This window comes from Caretta caretta, chromosome 3 (genome assembly GCF_965140235.1).
Source record: "Caretta caretta isolate rCarCar2 chromosome 3, rCarCar1.hap1, whole genome shotgun sequence".
NCBI classification, from domain to species: domain Eukaryota; kingdom Metazoa; phylum Chordata; order Testudines; family Cheloniidae; genus Caretta; species Caretta caretta.
Window position 1 is genome coordinate 170431441 of NC_134208.1, and position 12823 is coordinate 170444263.

The 12823-nt window shown below is 38.8% G+C and overlaps 1 protein-coding gene across 4 annotated transcripts in view; it reads left to right on the plus strand.

Annotated features, from left to right (window-relative positions):
* Nucleotides 1-12823, plus strand: part of BICRAL (BICRA like chromatin remodeling complex associated protein) — a 70620-nt gene that overhangs the window by 14481 nt on the left and 43316 nt on the right. Inside the window, exons 1-2 of one of the 4 annotated variants that reach the window (XM_048843038.2) lie at nt 1872-2142; nt 4519-4668. The exons of 2 other annotated variants lie outside the window; for them this stretch is intronic. The gene's annotated coding sequence lies outside the window, so the exon portion shown is untranslated. Of the gene's footprint in view, nt 1-1871; nt 2143-4518; nt 4669-12823 lie in introns of those variants that run through there. One more of the 4 variants, XM_048843035.2, reaches the window with a different exon arrangement.

A 12823-nucleotide genomic window follows, 5' to 3' on the forward strand; every position in this document is an offset into this window, starting at 1 on the left:
ACTGCAGCCTCTACAGTAATTTACATTGGCTTCCTTATGTTTCTTTGACAGGAGACCCCACCAAAAATCATTTGACCCTTCTCCCCTTTCTTCTCACTTTGCACTGCCCCTTCATTACCTGTGGAACCCTAATGGTGGTGCTTTATAGGACTGTAGAAAAGGAGCCAGTAACTGCACGCTTCTCTACCCTTCCAAAGCCAGGATCTCTTCTGTTCACCAAATCAGAGGAAAACATAGAGACCTATATTTGGAGCCCAATCCAATAGTTCTTAATCATGCAAAAATCTCATTGAAGTCAATAATATTGAATGGGGTGTAATTCCAGGAAGAGTTTGGCCCAAATGGCGTTTTGCCTGAATAAGAACTCCAGAGGTGGTGTGCTTTTGTGTGCTTCATTTTAGGGTGGGATAACTTAAACCATTAAAGGTAACGTTAACCACATCTACATTTAAAATTAGGACATTTAGATACTATCTGTACATTAATCAAAGGTAATCTAGCCCTTGGTTTCTCAGAGAGGTTCTACTTATATCAATCACCATAAGCATTTTTTTGAAGTTGGTCATTTTATATAAAAACTGAAAATGAATATTTTCTGGGACTTAATGAATAATGAAAGAAAAAGAAAAGGAGTACTTGTGGCACCTTAGAGACTAACCAATTTATTTGAGCATAAGCTTTCGTGAGCTACAGCTCACTTCATGCATCGGATGAAGTGAGCTGTAGCTCACGAAAGCTTATGCTCAAATAAATTGGTTAGTCTCTAAGGTGCCACAAGTACTCCTTTTCTTTTTGCGAATACAGACTAATACGTCTGTTACTCTGAAAGAAAAATAGTGCTGCCAAATACATTCTCCAAATCCTGGTCTCTAAAAAGTTTTAACCAAATTAATTTTTCAAGAAGGGTGCGGGGAAAAATAATTTTAGTCCATAGCCAATAAACTCACCTCCCCTTGCCTTTTTTGTAAATTGCTCATTTATGAAATTATTTTCACTCTGAAATAAAAAATTCTGAAAACTAAAACTTGCAGCATAAAAAGGAGAAAGTGGTCTTTAAAGAGCTATAATAACGTTACCTATAAATCTTTTCATTGTAAGAATCAGGATGCAATCCTCAATGAGAGATTTTTCTAAGCAAGACTTACAAGATCTTATCCAAATTTTATTTTGAAGGAGAATTTATTTTAATGTTACTACTTTATTCTGAAAAAAAGCATTTCAGCTATTTTAAATTACGTAAAAACCATTACAAACCCAGATTTTTAAAAGAATAAAAATTATAATAGGTTACTACTTTTGAGTGAGATAAATAATTACAGAATTCGGTATACCAACAAGTTCACTCCTTGACAAGCTTTGGATCAGATCTTGCCTCTCTAGATTATTCAAAACTTTAAAAATCAGTGGAAATTCTGCATTTGCAGTGGCTTCGAGACTCTATCCGAAAGTTCACTTTCTTACTGCTGACAGGCATTTCTAATTAAACTTGCTTTTAATTTAGTTATGTTTTGGAGGTGGGACACAAATCCACAATTCACATTTTTTTTTTAAATACAGAAAGGTCAGTAAATTGCAACTTTTAACACTAAGAAACCTGTTTTATACATCTTTAGATTAAAAACAAAAACAAAAATTGTCCAGTATTGTCAGTCTGGAAGAAATCTTGGAGGCTTTCTACAAGTTTTTAGGAAAAAATACAAGGTTGTTTTGTTTTTTAAACAAAAATAAACGAAGTAGATTACAACTTTTAAGTGAAAGTGAACAGCTGAGCTATTTCTAGATGGTCAGACCTTCAGTTCTCTTAAAAAAAAAACTTTTAAAAGTGTCTAACTTTAAAAAATGAAGAGCAGAGAGTTAATTAGAGCTTGGAAAATAATAATAATATCTGCGTGTGGTGGCTGCCTTTGCCTTTTTCTCTCTCTCTCTCTGCTTATTTCTCTCTCCGTGTGGCTGGCAACTCCTGCTCTGTGCTGTGCTGTGCAGTGCAGTGCTCTCCTCTCTCTTTCTCTCTCTCTCTTCCCCCCTCCCTGCCTCCCTCCCTTCTCTCTGTGTCTCTCTCTCTCTCTCTCTCGCTCTTACACTGCCAGCCCCTGATGTGATGGCGAAGAAACCCCGTTGACAAGGCACTGCTTTTTCATGACGGTGAGTTTCCCTTTGAGTGTATTATAATTTTGTGATAAAAATTTCAAGGAAAAAAAAACACACAACCTCCTTCCTCCCTTCCTTCGGGGAGGGAAAAGAGAGGGGGGAAATCTATCTCCAGACAGACAGAAAAGAAAGAGGAGCAAATTAACAACCAGGAGTTGCCAAAACCAGGATATTAGGTTTCAGCCCAGAGAGCTATTGGCTCTGGGGCTATGTATATAAATATATATCTAGAGAGAGCGAGAGGGGAGACAGGGAGAAAGAAGAGGGATATTTTGGTGGGTGGTTGTTGAGCAGATGCTAATTCACATGGAAATGAAATATTTATTTCTTTTTCAGCGAGGCTGCGGTGGTGGCTGCTGAGGCCACTTGGAAAAAAAAAAGTTGTTTCTTAAAATAAAGAGGAGAGAGAGAAGGTTTCAGGTCCAGGCTGATCACTGCAGAGAGGGGAGAGGTTTGGGGTGGTTTTTTTCCCCCTCTTCTTGCTGATGCCATGGAAATGCAGGAGAGGAGGGGGGGAAAATCTCTTTTAATGACTCATTGATTGAGCTGGTTTAAAATTAGTTGTTGTTGGTCTTTTTTTTTTTTTTATTTTCCGCCCCCCTTGATGGCCATCGAGAGGGCTAGAAAGAGGAGAGGGGGAGAGAGAGAGAGTGCGTGTGTGTGTGTGTGAGAGAGAGAGAGTGAGGAGCGAGGGGGATAGAGAGAGTGTGAGAGGGAGAAAGAAAAATAATCTTTTCAAATCTCCTCCCTCTTTTTTCCCCCCTCGTTTCTTTGCTTTTCTCTAAAGCTCTCTGGGCTGTGAAACACTCTTTCTTCCTCCTCCTCAGGAAAATGGAGACACTTCGTCTCTCTCCTGGCTGTGTGGGGCTGGGAAGGATTTTTCTTTTTTTCTTCGCTCCTGGCTTGATTTTCCCCCCGCTACCTGCTTCCACCATCCTGATCTTGTAATTCCTCTGAATTCGTTTCTCTGATGTGTGTCTGCTGCGGATTTATTTTTCATCGGTTTTAATGTAGCCACTAGATTTTGTTGGTTTCTTTGCAGGTTTCTTCAGAATTTGCCTGTGTTTATTTTTGCCACGGCGTGGAACTGATGATCCCCGGGTGCGCGTGCGATTTTTGGGCGGTGGACTTGGGGTTTAATCATCTTTCTTTTTTTTTTTCTTTTTTCTTGTTTTGCTTTGTAGGATCAGACTCCCCCCTCTCCCTCCCCGCTTTGAACGTATTTACCTGTAATCTCGCTTTCTCTCTATTTTAAAACGTAATAATAAACCGAGACTCTCTCGAGTAACCCTTTTGGTTTTGCGTTTTAAGGGCTGTGTATCTGCTGCTTGGATTTTCTGCGTATCCGGTTCCTCCGATTAGTCCTCTGAACCATTTTTTTTTTTTAATTTTGAAAAATCTCCTTCGGAATTTGAGCCAAAACCAAACACTGGTGGCATTATGGATGGGGCTTCATTGAAACCTTCTGAGCCGAGGAAGGGCAAAGTAGTTGTTGGGTTTTTTTTTTTTTTTTTTTGAGGGGAGGGGGTTGGTTAATTTTAGCGGCTTTCTCCTCCAACCTTAACAAAAAAAAAAATCCTCTTTCCGATCACGGGGTTGTGGGGAAAGTGCTGTAATATGGCATCGTATTTTTAAAAACACCCTCTAACAACTGAAGGGGAAATAGGACACGGTTTGTGTTTCAAGTATTATTTAATTAGTGGAGGAGGGGAGGGGAGGCGAGGCGCGGGGGTGGGGGGAGGCCTTGGGCTTTTCCTGACACACACTCTCTGCTCGCCTCGGTCCCGTCAGGATTTCAGTTCAAAGGAGAAAGCCCCGCCGCCGCCGCCGCTGCCTGTGGACTCGGCTGTTGGTTTGCCGCGCGGGGCTGGCTCGCTGTGTGCGACTGGGAGAGCAGGAGAAGATGGCGCTGCCTGGCTGCCTGCCAGCGTTTGTTGCGCAGTTTCACTGTGACTCTCCTCCCTCCTGGCCTCCTCCCCTACAGGCGCCATTTTAAAGCCCTGGGTGGTTGGGGTTTTTTTGTTTTTCCTTCATTTTTCATTTTCATTCCACTGTGTGGGGCGTCGCCCTCCTCAGGTCATTTCCTTTGCTCATTCGGACTGTTCGAAATGCTGCTTGTGCAGCAAAGAGCACTTCGTTCCTTACTGAGGGAAAACCTCCTTCCCTGGTCTCCTTCACTGTGGAGATGGGTGTGAACGCCTCTCCCTCTCTTTGGGGGCGGAGGCGGGGGAGGAGATGAAAGATCATGTTGCTGGGTGTGTTAAGGAAACATGACACGGTTATGTACTGAGCTCTCAGTAGCTGTTTCCGGAAGGGGCCCTTACACATCTCCACTTCATTTTAAGTCTCTTCCCTTCCTCCCCCTTTCAGATTGTCCCCACAGCCCTTGACTCAGCTGCCAGAGCGAGGGGTGCACTCCTGGGAGGTGTGAAACGCCTTCAAATCCAAATGACTTCAGTGGGGTGTGAGGGAGCTCTGTGTCCCAGAGGGTGGAGACCCTGTTGTTTAAAGGCTGACAACGTGAGTGGAATATTTGTTGGGTTACCTGTGAACCCAAAATATGGCCCAAACTTGGGGAGGGGAACACTCATTTGAAATTCATTTCACAGTGAGATTAAAAGCATTTCTCTTCTTGTGAAAGCTGCTGTCTCAGGCTTTGATACTCAAAATAAGGTGCGTTAATAAAAAAGTAATAGGAGTGAGACATTTCAAAATACAGATGACAAATTAAAAATTCTTCATCGCTAGAAGGACAATAAAAACACCTTTAATTAGCCTTGCAAAATTCTACTTAGCCACATGCCTAGGGCAAGTAACCCATTTGGTGGGTGAGTAAACAGCAAATTTTTCTTATCCTCTGCTAGATAGACATGAATTTGTATTTTGTGTGGGGGAGAGTCGGTATGTCTTCATGATAATTTTTAAGACTGATTTTAAAAGAATTTCCCAATGAGAAGGCTCCCTCTGACTGGTAGTTCTGTTATGATGAAACATGGGGGGGGAGGGTTTTGTTTTGGAGCTGTGTGTATTTCAGTGAGACCATTGAAATCTCCCTCCTATTTAAAAAAATAAAACTTCATCATTCAAATACTACACCGTTTAAGGTATACTTATTAATGTGCATATTTAGAAAAAGGATAAAATCTATATTCAGGACACATGAATGAACTCTGTCAAACTGTGTAAAAAAACTACTGAAGCATGTGGCATATTGTTTTTCCCTTTTAATTTTATGCCTTTTGATACATCACAGTATGTTCCTGTCAGACTCAGACCTCTCATTCCTTAATGATGGTACTGAAAGATTTTCTCATTTGGGATTAATTTTAAGGCATTTTTTCAAAGCCTTTGTTTGTTGGTGGATGAAAGGATTTTGAGTTGTATTTTCAGTGAGAAATTAAACATTTTCCTCATTTAATTTTTTTTAAGTCTCTTCCTTTATATAAATTATAATGTCTAGAGCATATCTAGATACAGCCCTATGAATGCTTGTTTGTTTTTTGAAGACAATCCATATTGATGACAGGACAATAAACTTTTCCAAATTCATTATTTAAAGTCAATTAAAAGGAAGTGAAATTCTTGTTTGCGTACAAATTTTATATTTTTTAATACATGAAAACGTGTCACTTTCAGAGCTGTTATTTTACATTATTTTGCTAAGAATAGTATTGAGGGTGTGAAGGAGGAGTCATTTTATTAATAGTACTGATTATTTATACTACAGAATATATCTGATTCACACTAATAATTGGGAGATCCCTTGTGGATTATTGTAGTAATTTGTGCAAATTAGTAAGTGACAAAAATATGGTAACAGTACCAAGGGTACTGTGTCAGTAACTGCTCAATCCTGCAAATGCTTAAACGCATGCATATGTGTACTTGTGAGTAGTTCCAAACACTTACAGGATTGGGTCCTAAATGTACTAAGGGCATTTTAACAAGTGTCACTTTGGCCTGGCCTCCACTTGAAAGTTTTGCTGGCACACCTGTGTCAGAAGTGTGAAAAATTGCATCCTTAATCAACTTACCTGTGTTAGCAAAAGCCCCTGTATAGATGCAGCTATACCAGTTAAAAAAAAGTCCTGTTGCTGGAATAGCTGATTTTGTTTGGGAGACTGGTTGGTATAAGGCAGTGGTAGTCAATTTTTTGTCAAGATTCAAATTTCTTGGTCAAGGTAAAGTCAAGATCTAGGCTCCAGGAAAAAAAACAACCCTCCCCACCTCCCCCAGTAATGATAATAAGTAAATAAAAAGATTTCAGGGTCTGTTCAAAAGTGTCTGGTGGTCTGGATTTGGCCCATGGTCACCTATTGGCTACCCTTAGTATAAGCTATATTCGCAGAAGTGTTCTTTTGGTAGTGTAAACTGCTTCTCTTCTAGGATGGCCAATATAGCTATACTAGCAAAGACAAGATACTGGTGTAGATGTTTATATCGGTAAACTGCGTCTTTGCCGGTATTGCCGGTAGTGCCCCCTCCCAAGTAAGATTAGCGATAGCAGCAAAAGCACATTTTTGCTAGTATAATTGAATCTATGGTAGGGCTCGTGCTTGCACAGCTATATAAGTCGGGATCACACTCTTTTACACCCCAACCAACATAATTTTGTTAACAAGAGCATGAGGGTAGCCACAGTTATACCACAAAAAAGCCGTTTTGCCAGTTTAGCTTATTTTGTTTGGGGAGCTGGTATAAGCTATTCTGGACAGTATGAAATGTGTCTCCACTAGGAAGCTTTATTGGTATAGCTATACTAGCATAGCTGTACCAATAAACCCTTTCTAGTGTGGACAAGGCCTTTGTGCTTGCCTACTTCAGAAAGTTTTGCCTCTCTAATTACACCAGTATAAAGCAACAGAAAAAAACCCTCCAGTGTGGATGCAGTTATACTGGTTTAAAAGTGCTTATTCTGATGTGGGAAGTGAAAGTTAGATGGGTAAAAGGCACCTTTATACTGGTATAACTGCATCCTCCACAGAAGAGCTAATGGTGGTATAACTACGTAGGTAAAAAAAACCACACCCCTAAATGACACAGTTACACTGTTACAACTTTTCTACTGTAGACCAAGTCTTTGATTTAGTTATAGAAACCGTGTTTTGCTCTGTTTTTTCATTCAGAATAATTGTGTTTACAGATTAATGAAATGGGAATTAAGAAAATTAATTAATGCTATATAATACACCCTTTCCTCTCTTAACTGGATTCCTCATCTAGATGATATATCTTCTAGAATTGTTTCAAGAAGCATTTTGAATGAGGAAAAGTTTTAAAAAAAATCAATGAGACAAATCTTCCTTAAAATACTTCGCAAAATCCTTCATCACAAGGTAATGTTTAAAAAACAAACAAACAAAAAAGCTTTAAAGTTAATTGCAACTGGAAGGGATCATTTTTCAAAGGGCTAAGCTTGTAACACTGCACTCACGCAAAAGTCCTATTGACTGCATTTTCATCAGTAAAACTGTTGTCGCATGGGGTGTGAAACAAACACCCCCCGACTGACATAAGTTTTACCGATAAAAAGCACCAGTGTGGACAGCGCTTTGTCAGTGAGAGACACTCTCCCATCGACAAAGCTACCACCCCTCGTTGGGGGTGGTTTAATTTGGTCGACTGGAGAGCTCTCTCCTGCTGACAGAGAGCAGCCACACTGCGTAGTGGCATGGCTGTAGTGGCACAGTTGGACTGCTGTGCAGTGCACAGTGTAGACGTAGTCTTAGTATGAATTTTGCCTGAGTGAGGAGTTACAGGATTGGGCTCTAAGAGCTGAGTTTATTAAGAACTTTGTGGACTGTGGGTAAAATCCTGGACCCACTGAAGTGAATGCCAAAACTCCCATGGACTTTGGGCCAAGAATCATCTTGTATCTTTCTTGAGGATTTCCACTCTAGTTTTCTGGGTAAACTAAGTACTATAAGTTCAGTGTGTTCAAACATTCAAACTGTTCATTCATCTATTAGTTCAATGTGTTCAAACATTATTTGGTTTCTAGAACAGGATAATTGAAGGGTACATAGTGTCATGCTCAGCATGAATTATCACCAGTAACACAGTATTACTTCATACATTCCTCTGTACTTTAAAGGTGTTCTTTCTGTCTTTTCCAAGATATCTGATTATTACTTTTAGTGACTAGTCAGGTGTATTGATAGGAATGCCACTGAAAATGTCTGTACTGGACACTGATTTACAAGTAAATTAAGTAATCAAATTCTGTTCCCAAAATTTTTAAATCTGGGATTGCATTATGTCACTTTCTCTGTCTGGTATCTTTAAAAAATATGTAAACATAGCAAAAGAGCATGAGATACAGCTGTTCTGAACAGCAGATTAAATAAAGCCAACTGAAGAAACTGGTACAAGAAATTATTCATAACACTGTATTGCAATATAGCAGGTACTGTAACATGCTATGATATTGAATATGATGGTATTTTGAAATATTCAAGAACATCTCAGCATATAATAGAGAAGGAAGTACCAGTTTTAGGCAACAGTACTGAGAGCTTCAGGAATCTATACAGACTTTAGACAGTAATTTAGTTTCTTTCACTGGTGTGCATATTCTTAAAATGTCAGCATATGTTTTACAATTTTACAGTACTGTACATCCAAGCCTCTATGGATATATTTAGGGCCTTAGTACAAGTATGTGAAATTCAGAATGGTTTCCCAAATCTCAAATGAGGCCTCCTTAGTTTTCTGAGCTATTATTAACGATGAATGAAATTTAAGGAATATTTGAGTACTGGATGAACTGCCTTTATCTTTTTTTTTTCTTTGTGCAGTGCTTTAGTGTGCATGTGTTACTTGCCCTTCCAGTGCAGAAACAGTATATGTCACTGTAAAAGGATACAATCCTCTAAGATGATTAATGCTTCCTGAAAGGGAATTAAAGTGTAGTGGGAGTCGAGGACACTTGCAGAGGCGTCCAGCAGCCCACTGGAGATAGTACTTTATGTATTTAATAGGTGATTGTAGTGATGTATGTAATTTATAAAATTACTCTGTGATGTATAGTATATATAATGTTACATATCACAAAGTAGTTTTCCGATCTTTTATCAACCATAGTTTTTCAGTAAGGGGCCATTAATATGCAAATTGTTCAGGTGCAAAATTTAAATTGCACCTTTCTTGTCATAGAAGTACTTTGAGAATATTAAAATATTAATATTTATTTCCAGAGTCACACAATTGATTTGCAACCTTATAATCTAATCTTTTAAATAAAAGATTCCTCAGTATGAGACCCCTAGATCAAAAATCCATTTTACACAGAGAAAAAAGTTGAGATTTTAAATACCATATATACTCGATCATAAGCCAGTTCGTTTATAAGCTGCCCCCCCCCCCAAGATGGATAAGTAAAAATGGTAAAAACTGTATGACCCTTTCATAAGCCGACCCTATATTTCAGGTGTTGGCAAACTTCGGCTCCCAGCCCGTCAGGGTAAGCCGCTGGTGGGTCAGGACGTTTTGTTTACCTGGAGTGTTCTCAGGCACGGAGCCCCTCAGCTTCCAGTGGCCACGATTTGCCATTCCCAGCCAATGGGAGCTGCAGGAAGTGGCGCCACTTCCCGCAGCTCCCATTGGTTGGGAACGGCAAACCGTGGCCACAGGGAACTGAGGGGCTCCATGCTTGCAGACGCTCCAGGTAAACAAAACGACAATGTATTAGATATTCAATTCAATGATTTCATAGAGTTTAAAATGATCAAATTTTGGTGTAGACCCGTTTATAAGCCAACCCCCGCTCTTTGATGCGTCCCCTTTTTACCAAAATATTCGGCTTATGAACGAGTATATACAGTAAGTGCCAATGAAAAAGCAAATGTTTGTGATTCTATCTTAAAAATATAGAATGTAATTTGGAGTATAAATGATTTTGAGTAAAGTACCATAGTTGTATAATTGCTGAGGCTTATCTTTGCCTGGGCCTGGGGAAAATATTCACAGGACACAATTGTACCTTTATTAGAATATGAACAGAAAGTACAGTTTTTGAGTGGATGGGCTAACTGAAAAAGTTTACTGTACTTTTCTCAAATTAGTTTCACTTGCTGGTTTTAATGTATAAAAATGACACCTTGATAATAGTTCATCCATTTTTCTCCACACTACTCTCTTTATACATTTCATATTCTTAGTTTTAGTGTAGTCAATCAAATTCCACAATGTTGGCCACTTTTTTCCAATGAACATTCTCTAGCAGTGCCTGGTGCATAATTTTCAAACTAACTGGGGTAGGGAAGAGAAACGTATTTTAATAACATTTCATGTACTTCAGTTGTGCAAAAATCAAAATTTGCTTCTTGAGAGTAAAAGGCAGACAATGTGGGGGAGCAAACTCCGTAGCTGACCATTTATATGCCTGGTAAGTTTTTGTGAGAGTCAGATAATATCCCCTTATTGGAAGGTTCTCACATTGCCATTTTTAACAATGTTTTAGAAATTTAAAAAACAAAAATATGTAGTAATAAGGGTTTGAACTTACTTTTATTTATTTTTTCTGCATATTGCAGAATTCTCAGACAATACAAGCCAGATTCCTTGCAGAGCTCCCTTCAATTACATTTGAGGCCTTGTTTTAACTAGTAAGCTAACACATGGTAATTAACACATTGAAATCCTCGTATGGACAATACAGTTGTAGTTTTAATGCATTAGCAGGTCTATGTAAATGCATGATAAAATACTTCTATTTTTTTTTCTTACGTTGACACACCCTTGGGGCAGTCTTGGCCCCATTGAAGTCAATGGGAGTTTGCCATCAAATTTAGTACAGCCAAGATTTCACTCTGGGGGTTTTGCCTGTGCAAACACCGCAAGATCAGACTTATTGTGTTACACACAGCTTTGATGTAATTATGTTAATGAAGGATATAGTGGTAGTCTTGATTCTGAATTTTTTTCTTTCCGTTACTTTGAGTTGTACAATAGTAAGTTTTAGGGCTGTCAAGCCATTAAAACAATTAATCATGATTAATCACGTGATTAATCACACTGTTAAACAATAATAGAATACCATTTATTTAAAATTTTTAGATGTTTTCTACATTTTCAAATATATTGATTTCAATCACAACACAGAATACAAAGTGTACAGTGTTCACTTCCTGTTTATTTTTGAATACAAATATTTGCACTGTAAAAACAAAAGAAATAGTATATTTCAATTCACCTAATGCAAGTACTGTAGTGCAACCTCTTTATATGAAAGTTGAACTTACAAATGTCGAATTATGTACAAAAAATAACTGCATTCAAAAATAAAACAATGTAAAATTTTAGAGTCTACAAGTCCACTCAGTCCTACTTCAGCCAATCACTCAGATAAACAAAAAGAAAAGGAGTACTTGTGGCACCTTAGAGACTAACCAATTTATTTGAGCATGAGCTTTCGTGAGCTACAGCTCACGAAAGCTCATGCTCAAATAAATTGGTTAGTCTCTAAGGTGCCACAAGTACTCCTTTTCTTTTTGCGAATACAGACTAACACGGCTGTTACTCTGAAACCTGTCAGAAAAACAAGTTTGGTTACATTTGCAGGAGATAATGGTGCCCGCTTCTTTTACAGTGTCACCTGAAAGTGAGAACAGGTGTTCGCATGGCACTGTTGTAACCGGCGTCGCAACATATTTATGTGCCAGATGTGCTAAAGATTCATATGTCCCTTCATGCTTCAAGCACCATTTCAGAGGATATGTGTCCACGCTGATGACGGGTTCTGCTCGATAACAATCCAAAGCAGTGTGGACCGACGCATGTTCATTTTCATCATCTGAGTCAGATGCCACCAGCAGAAGGTTGATTTTCTTTTTTGGTGGTTCAGGTTCTGTAGTTTCTGCACTGGAGTGTTGCTCTTTTAAGACTTCTGAAAACATGCTCCACACCTCGTCCCTCTCAGATTTTGGATTGCACTTTAGATTCTTAAATCTTGGGTCGAGTGCTGTACCTATTTTTAGAAGTCTCACATTGGTACCTTCTTTGCATTTTGTCAACTCTGCAGTGACAGTGTTCATAAATCAAACGTGCTGGGTCATCATCCGAGACTGCTGTAACATGAAATATATGGCAGAATGCGGGTAAAACAGAGCAGGGGGCGTACAATTCTCCCCCAAGGTGTTCAGGCACAATTTTAATTAATGCACTATTTTTTTAAGAACATCATCAGCATGGAAGCATGTCCTCCAGGATGGTGGCTGAAGCATGAAGGGGCATATAAATGTTTAGCATATCTGGCACGTAAATACCTTGCAACGGCGGCTACAAAAGTGCCATGCAAGCGCCTGTTCTCACTTTCAGTTAACCTTGTGAATAAGAAGCAGACAGCAGTATCTCCCGTAAATGTAAACAAGCTTGTTTGTCTTAGCGATTGGCTGAACAAGAAGTAGGACAGAATAGACTTGAAGGCTCTAAAGTTTTACATTATTTTGTTTTTGAGTGTAGTTATGTCAGGAAAAAAAATCTATATTTGTAAGTTACACTTTCATGATAGAGATTGCATTTCAGTACTTGTATGAGGTGAATTGAAAAAATACTATTTCTTTAGTTTATCATTTTTACAGTGCAAATATTTGTAACAAAAAATAATATGAAGTGAGCACTGTACACTTTGTATTCTGCAATGGGCCACTCTCGTTACTACTTCAAAAGTTACTTT